Raw genomic sequence first — 8,584 nt, forward strand, 5'->3', positions numbered from 1 at the left:
CAGAGAGAGAAAGAGCTAGAGCCACAGATTCAGAAGTACAGACACCGAGATTGAAAAAGCAGAAGTATAAAGTGACAGAGACCAAGAGACAGAGGCTTCATTCTGTCTGGTCACTTTCATTGGCATATTAACCTCAAAGCACAGCCTCCCATAATATAACTCCAAAAGGAATAATTTTCTCTAACAAGGCAATACCTCCTAACACTTCCCAGGCTTTTCCTTACTAGGGACTCAACATTTAAATACATGAGCTTCAAGGTGTTATTGCAATTCAAATCAACAGGAAGAAGAAGATAGAGGGACTTCTAGGCTAAAAGAACATAGTTATCCTGATAGTCATTCAATGCAATGATTACTCAGCAACTTCCATGTTCTAAAGAATAGGTGTGAAAAACTCTTTTGGGAAAAAATTTGGTATATTTCAATTATAGAGTATTATTGAGCTAAGAAATTACATTGATATCCAGGCATATTTATGGTACCAGGAAAAATCATCATGAGTGAAGTAACTAAAATTAAGAAAGACAAATATGGTATGTATTTACTTCTTAAGAGGTCTCCTAATTGTGGGGGATAAAGTTCGAAGAGGACATCTACTATGACCAAACCAGTCTTCCACTAGGGGAATTAGGTGGCAGTGATTTAAGTTGTGGGGCCAAGGTATCCTCTGGAAATTTTCAAGCAACCCAGGCTGTTGTTGGTAAAATATGTTCTTCTCTACCCTCAACTGAAAGTTCAAAGCCATGTTCTTATACATACAGATGCTTCCCTCTCCATCAAAAGGGAATGCATAGAGATGCAAAGTCTGATATTATGCTGAGAAACCTTGAAACACCGAGCTCTAAAAGGGATTTCATTATAAAATTCTCCCTTCCCCCAGAACCCTGGGAAGCCTGAAAGAGAGGAGGCAGGGTAAGAGTGATAAGTAGAGGGAACAGAGAACACAAGAAGAACAATGCATTGAAAATCAGGCAGCAGAGGAAGATGATTCAGCTAGCCTTGATTAGACCTGGTAAGTTAGGATCAGATAGAAGGGTGAGGAGGACTTCCCTATCAGGGAAGGAGAGAAAGGGCATATTTCTATAAGAAGGTGGGTGGGTGGGACTAGAGGGAGAAGGAAATGGGGGAGCACAGGGGATAAAAATTAAAGAGATCATAATACATAAATACATAAGAAAAACTGTAATCAAGATGTTGAAGTAGAGAGCTCTTTATGATGGATGGCTTCTTCATGGGTGTGGAGCCTGGGTACAGCAAGGATGAACCCAGTTTTCTTTACTTGATTGTCACTAAGACTCTGATCAAGTAATTGATGTACTTTAAAGAAAAACAATTGTTTTTTAGTGTGACACATAGGTAAGAATTTGAACCTGGGAGCAATGGAAAAGGAGTGTAATATGTGTAAAATAAAATCCCTACATATTCAATAAAAATGATATGTTGACAACTTTACAATGACTTTTAACATGGAGAAAAGATTCCACTAAAGGAGTGCAGAATTTGACTTTATTTTATTTTATTTATTTTATTTTATTTTTTTTTTTTAGAATTTGATTTTGTAAGGCATGCTTTCCAGGAACTCATTATGTAGCAGAGAATCCTTGCCATGAACTAGTCATTACCCAGCTACTTCAGACCCCATGAGCTCATTTGGCACCTCTGAACAAGCAGTTCTGGCACTACCACTAAATTTAGAGGGTTTTTTGTAGGACACAACTACTCTTGTGTGCTAGGCATGCAACAGGGAAAATTATTCTGCACTGAAGGCCCAGTTATAAATGTAAACCCCAGGACCAAGTGGTTCATCACTGAACACTAAGGAGGACACAGCTGCAGATCCAGCCAGGTTAGCCAAGGCAACCCTGCTCAGAGAGGTTTGGCAACACTAGTGTGGAAGGGCACCATCTGTAAAACAGTCCGTTCACCATTTACACTCACTGTTCTTTCTCTGTTTCACCCAAAAAGTCCCAGCTATTGTCTGTTCCTTCTCTCTTACCTGTTCTTAAAGACAAAATAACCTAGGTTACCCTAGTCCCTACCAGCCTAATATCAATAAGATTGTGAAGGGAAATTTAGTGAGTATAGTAGTAACTGCTCAGTTCAAAGTCACAACATAGGAAATTTCAGATCCAATACCACAAAAAGAGACCATCTTGTCACTCGGTACATTCCCTTTAATCTCACATCAATTTGAAGCTTTACTACTTAGGAAGCTGTCTAATTAAATAAATATTAAAGTTTCATTTCCTACCTGACTTTGTCACAGAGGTAAACAGGAGTAAATTTATGCGATCTGGATGAAGGGATGAGTAAAGGCTTTTTGTGTTTCACAAGAAAAAGTGATTTGTACACAGGATCAGAAACACTAGACAGTAAATAAAATTTGTTTACCCATCTCCATGGAAACCCCAAGATTCTCTCAGGAGCTGATTGGCTGAGAGGGAGAATGATGTCATGATACAGGTGAAAGCCAGTAAGAGTTTCAGTAGCCAGTCATTAAAAGGGCCAAGTGGACAGTCTACTTAAGAGAAAGGCTGAGCAGCCCTACCTGCGTCATTCTGTGCAGCTAAAAATACACAACCCAGAGATGACAGTTACTCTTTCCAAGAGTCTTAGTTCAGGTAAACTATCACATATTTCTTTCAAGTGGTTACTAATAAAATCATGTGTCCTTGACAAGTGAGTTTCACATTATCACAGATTCCATTTTTATTTGTTAAATGCACAGAAATGTCCTCAGTCAGTGAAATACTTACTGTGAAAATGTTCCTTGACCAAAGCAAATATTTGAACAAAAAGCATTTAATTGGGACCTTGCTTATATTTTTACATTCCCTGATGTCACGTCAACAAGCAGTCAACTGCCTCTATTCCTTCAGCAAAACTGAGAGCTTTTCATACTGAAACACAAGTGGCAGGCAGAGAGAGGGAGACAGAGAGAACAAGAGAGAGAATGAGCTAGATAGTCAGATTTGAAATAAACCAAGACCAACAGAAACAGAGACATAAATAGACAGAGACTGAGAGACAGAGACTCCCTTCTGTCTGGTCACTTTTCTTGGCCTATTAAGCTCCAAGCACAGGCTCCTATAATATAAATCCAAAAGAAATTATATTTTCACTAATTTTTAATTTTAATTTTTATTAATTACAATTTATTTATTTGGTATCTTCCCATAAACCCCTCTTAACTCCCTCCTCCCACCTTCCTTCCTCCTTCTCCATACACACCTCTCCTGAAGTCCACTGACAGGGGTGGACTTCCTCCTCTTACTTCTAATCATAGTATATTAGATCTCATTAGGTGTTACTGTATTATCTTCCTATGTGGCTTGGTAAGGCTGATCCCCCATCAGGGTGAGGTGATCAAAGAGTGGGCCAAACAGTTTATATCAGACACAGTCCATGTTCCCATTACTGTAAAACCCACTTGGACACTGAAGTGCCATGGGCTATGTCAGTGCAGGGGTTGTAGTTTATGTCTATGCATGGTACTTGGTTGAAGTATGAGTATCAGGAAAGGACCCTGTGCTAAGATTTTCTGATTCTGTTGCTCTCTTTGTGGAACTCCTTTACACTCCAGATCTTACTATTTCCCCCTTTTGACCAGAGTTCTCCCTCTTGAAAAGTTTCTTTAGTTGTACCGATTTCAGTAGGTTTATCCTATATTATAAGTCTATATTAGTGAGTATATGCCATGTGTGTCTTTCTGCTTCTAGGATAGCTCAATCTGGATGATCTTTAATAGTTCCCACCCTTTACCTGCATATCTCATAATTTACTTGCGTTTTTATTGCTGAGTGATATTGATGGTTGAGCAAACAGTCATCTTGTTGTGGTCCTTCACCAGAACTGAGAGATTTACATATTGAACCACAAGTGGCAGGTAGAGAGAGGGAGATAGACAGAGATAGAGAGAGAAAGAGCTAGAGAAATTGATTCAAAAATAGAGAGACTGAGACTGACAGAACCAAAGATATTAAGTGACAGAGACCTAAATACGGAGGCTTCATGCTGCTGGTCATCTTCATTGGTATAACAACCTCAAAGCACAGCCTCCCATAATATAACTCCAATAGGAATTATATTCTCTAACAATGCCATATCACATAACACTTCCCAGATATTTCCTCTCTGGGACCTAAACATATAAATAGATGAGCTTCAAGGGGACATTGCAATTCAAATCACCATCAAGTGGAAGAAATTGGATGGACTTCAAGGCTAAAAGAACACAGTTATCCTGATAGTTTGTCATTCAATGAAATGATTGAATACCCAGCAACTTCCAAGGTCTAAAGAAAAGGACTGACATTCTCCTTTGGGGAAAATGTGTATAAATCCAAAAAGGAGTATTATTCACCTAAGAAAATGACATCATGATATTTTCAGGCAAATGAATGGAACCAAAAAAATCATCTTGGGTGAAGTAACTAAAATTAAGAAAGACAAATATAGTATGTATTCACTTATTAGGAGATCTCCTAATAGTGGGGGTTAAAATTCCAATGGGCTATCTATTGTGAACAAACCACTCTGAAACTAGGAGGATTGGTTGGCAATTAATTGAGCTGTGGGTACATCATACAGACATTTTCAAGCAAACCTAACTGTTGTTATTAAGGTATGCTGCTCTTTGCCTTTAACTGATAGATCCTTGTTGTGTTCTTGTATCCACAGAGATGCTTCTTTCTGTATCATTTGGGAATGATTGCATACAGAGACTCAGAGTCCAATATTATCCACAGAGTGACCTTAAAACCTCCAGTATTAAATGGGATTTCCCTGTAAAATTCTTCCTCCACTCAGAGCCCTGGGAAGCCTGCAGTAGAGGAGGCAGGAAGAGTGTCATAAGTAGAGTGAATTGAGGACAAAAGGAAAATAATGCCCTGAGAATCAGCTGTAGGACATGATTATGAAGCAGGCTTGATGAGACATGATAAGCTAAGGTCAGATAGCAGGGGGAGGAGGACCACCCTCATCTGGGTAATTATAGAAGAGCATAGGGGTAGAAGAAGGAGGGTGTATGGTACTGGAAGGAGAAGAAGTAGGGATAGCAGAGGGGATACAAAGTGAACACGACATAATGAGTAAATACAAAAGAAAAACTGTGATCAAGGTGATGAAGTATAGACTTCTTCAGGACACATGGCTTCTTCTTGGAGATGGTGCTAGGGTTCAGTAACTATGACCTCAGTCTTCTTTAAAGGACTTGGCACTGAGACTCTAATCATGTTCTAATGAGTATATGAACAACACATACTTCAATTTATGTATTTTAAAGAAAAAATTACTGTGACACATGGGAAGAAATTTGAACCTGGGAGCAAAGGAAAAGAAGTGTAATGTATATTATATAAAATGCCCACAGAATCAATAAAAATAATATGGGACAACTTATACAATGACTGTGGAAGTGGAGAAAAGTTTCTGCTGAAGAAGCAGTCCTGGCACTAACACTAAATGTAGAGGAATTGTCTGGAGCTCCACTGAAGGAAACAGAGCTATTTTTGTGTCTTAGGCATATAGCAGGTACCCATTTCTCTGTCCTGAAGGTCCAGGTATTACTTTAATCCACAGGACAAGGAGGATTCCTCACTGACCACTTTGTAGGACACAGCTTGCTTGAGAGAAAGCCTGAACAGCCCTACATACCACCATCTGGGCAATTGATAGCACACAACACAGAGATGACAGTTCCTGTCCAAGCCTCTTATTTCAGGAAAAGTGTCACACATTTATTTCAAGAGGTCATTAATAAAATCCCCTTCTGTGACAGCAGAATGGAATTTTGACATCACAATTATTTCATAATGATAGCACAATGCTATCACAATGCTATGATGATCTCACAATGCTATTATGATCTCATATTGTATGATATCACATTGGAATTATAACATCACAATAATATAACACAACAATGGAATTTTGTCTTCACAATGCTATCATGACATCATGTTATTGTTAGTATATCATAATAATATTATGACATCACAATCCTTTTATGACATCATTGTGGTAGGATAACACATGGAATTTTTACTTCACAGTGTCATTATGTCCTCAAAATACAATTATATCATTATGATGAATTTATGCCATCACAATGATATATCATAATGGCATAATGACATCACAATAGTATTACATCACAATGCTATGATGACTTTCCAATGGTATTATGTCATCACCATGGTATTTTGACATAACAATGGTATCATTACATCGCAATGGTATTATGACATTCCAATGGTAGGATGACATAACAATGCTATTATAACATCATAATGCTTTGATGACATCACAATGCCATCATGACATCACAATGCTATTTTATCTTCACAATGATATCACATCGCAATGATGTTATGACATCACAATGGTATAATGCTTCACAATGGTAAGTTGTAGCTGATGATTAATATTTACTATTGGTTTTTCTTTTATAAATGCTTGCTGTTAAACCTTAAAAGCTGTATAATCAAATCACCACACAGAGACTGGGTTTATTTAGTTAACTTAGAACACAATGCTGATCAATAGTTACTCCCTCCTAAACTTTCAAGCCCTCATAGTTTCCTATCATTTAGATTTTACCCATTATACTGCTCTGTGTGAAGTCCTAGGTCTGGTATATTCTCTCCACACTATTCCAAGATCTATCCTCTAGCTCTGCTCTCCAAGTTCTGCTCCCTTGCCCTCTCTCCTCCCACTCACTTTCTGCACTCTAGCTCCTCCTACTCATTTCCTTTCCTCTGGCTCCTCCTAGTACTCAACATTGTAGCTAGTTGCTTTATTCTGCTCTGTTTACATAAAGTTGAGCCAGTTGATTAGAATAAGAATCACAATACAATATCCAGATTGAAACCAGAGATTGGGGGGTAGAAATCAGCATTTGAATATACAAGGGTAAGGTGTATACAATTCAAAAGAACATTATATCAACAATGGAATGACAAATCACAATTCTATGATGACATCACAATGCTATTATTATATCACAATGGGTTTATGACCTCATTATGCTATTATGACATCACATAGGTATAACATCACAATGTTATTATGACATCACAGTTGTATTGTATTACAATTTTATTATGACATCTCAATGGTATCATGTCATCAAAATGGTGTCATGACATAGCAGTAGTGTCATGATATCCCAATGGTATTATAAAATTGCAATGTTATTATGACATTCAGATTGTGATTATGACATCACAGTGGTATTTTCATATCACAATTTCAATGTAACATAAAAATGCTATTATTTTATCACAATGATATTCTGAAATCACAATGATACTATGACATCATTGTATTATTACATGACAATGCTAATACAATATGATTTTGGAGTGACATCACATTGGAATTTTGATATCATAATGGCATTATGACCTGAAAAAAACTATTATGACATCACAATGATATAATGACATCACAATGATATGGCATCACAAATGATATTACAACACAATGCTATTATGCCATCTCAGTTAAATTAAGAAATCACCATTGAATTAAGACTTCACAATCTTTTATGGAATCTTAATTGTGTTATGTCATCTCAATGGTGTCATGACATTTCAGCTGTATTATGACTTCACAATGCTAGTAGGATATCTGTTTTTATGACATCACATGTTATGATATCACAGTGGAATTATAATATCATAATAATTATATAAAATAACAATGCAATTATGACATCAAAATGCTATCCTGAGATAACATGAGTATTATCATATCACAATGGTATTTTGATATCACAATGCTGTTTTGACATCATAATGGTATTATAATTTCACAGTGGTGTTCTGATATCAAAATGCTATAATGACATCACCTTAGTATGTCACATCAATATTATTTTGACATCAAAATGTTATGACATCACAATGATTTTATGACATCACAATGATAGGACATAACAGTGTTATTGTGACATCACATTGATATTATGATATCATAACAGTACTATGACATCACAATGCTATTATGATTTCACAATTCTATTATAACATTATAATGCTATTAAATATGATTGTGGTATGACATCACAATGGCATTTTAACATATTAATGGCATTATGACCTGAAAATGCTGTTATGTCATCACAATGGTATTTCTTTTTTTACTTTAACTATTTTTTAACTTTTATTAATTATACTTTATTCATTTTGTATCCCCCCATACACCCCTCCCTCCTCGCCTCCCAGTCCCACCCTCTCCCCCTTTCTGCATGCATGCCCCTCCCCAAGTCAACTGATTGCAGAGGTCCTCCTCTCCTTCTTTCTGATCTTAGTCTATCAGTTCTCAGAGAAGTGGCTGTATTGTCAGGGTTCTAGGTTATCTCCATGAATAGTCCTTGGTTGGAGTATGAGTCTCTGGGAAGTTCCCTGTGTTCAAATTTTCTTGTTCTATTGCTCTCCTTGTGGAGTTCCTGTCCACTACAGCTCGTACTATTTCCCACTTCTTACATAAAATTCCATTCACTCTGCCTGTCAGTTGGCCATCAGGCTCAGTATCTGCTTTCACAGTCTGCAATGACATCATAAAGATACTAAGACATCAC

This window comes from Meriones unguiculatus (genome assembly GCF_030254825.1).
Source record: "Meriones unguiculatus strain TT.TT164.6M chromosome Y unlocalized genomic scaffold, Bangor_MerUng_6.1 ChrY_unordered_Scaffold_23, whole genome shotgun sequence".
Taxonomy (NCBI): domain Eukaryota; kingdom Metazoa; phylum Chordata; class Mammalia; order Rodentia; family Muridae; genus Meriones; species Meriones unguiculatus.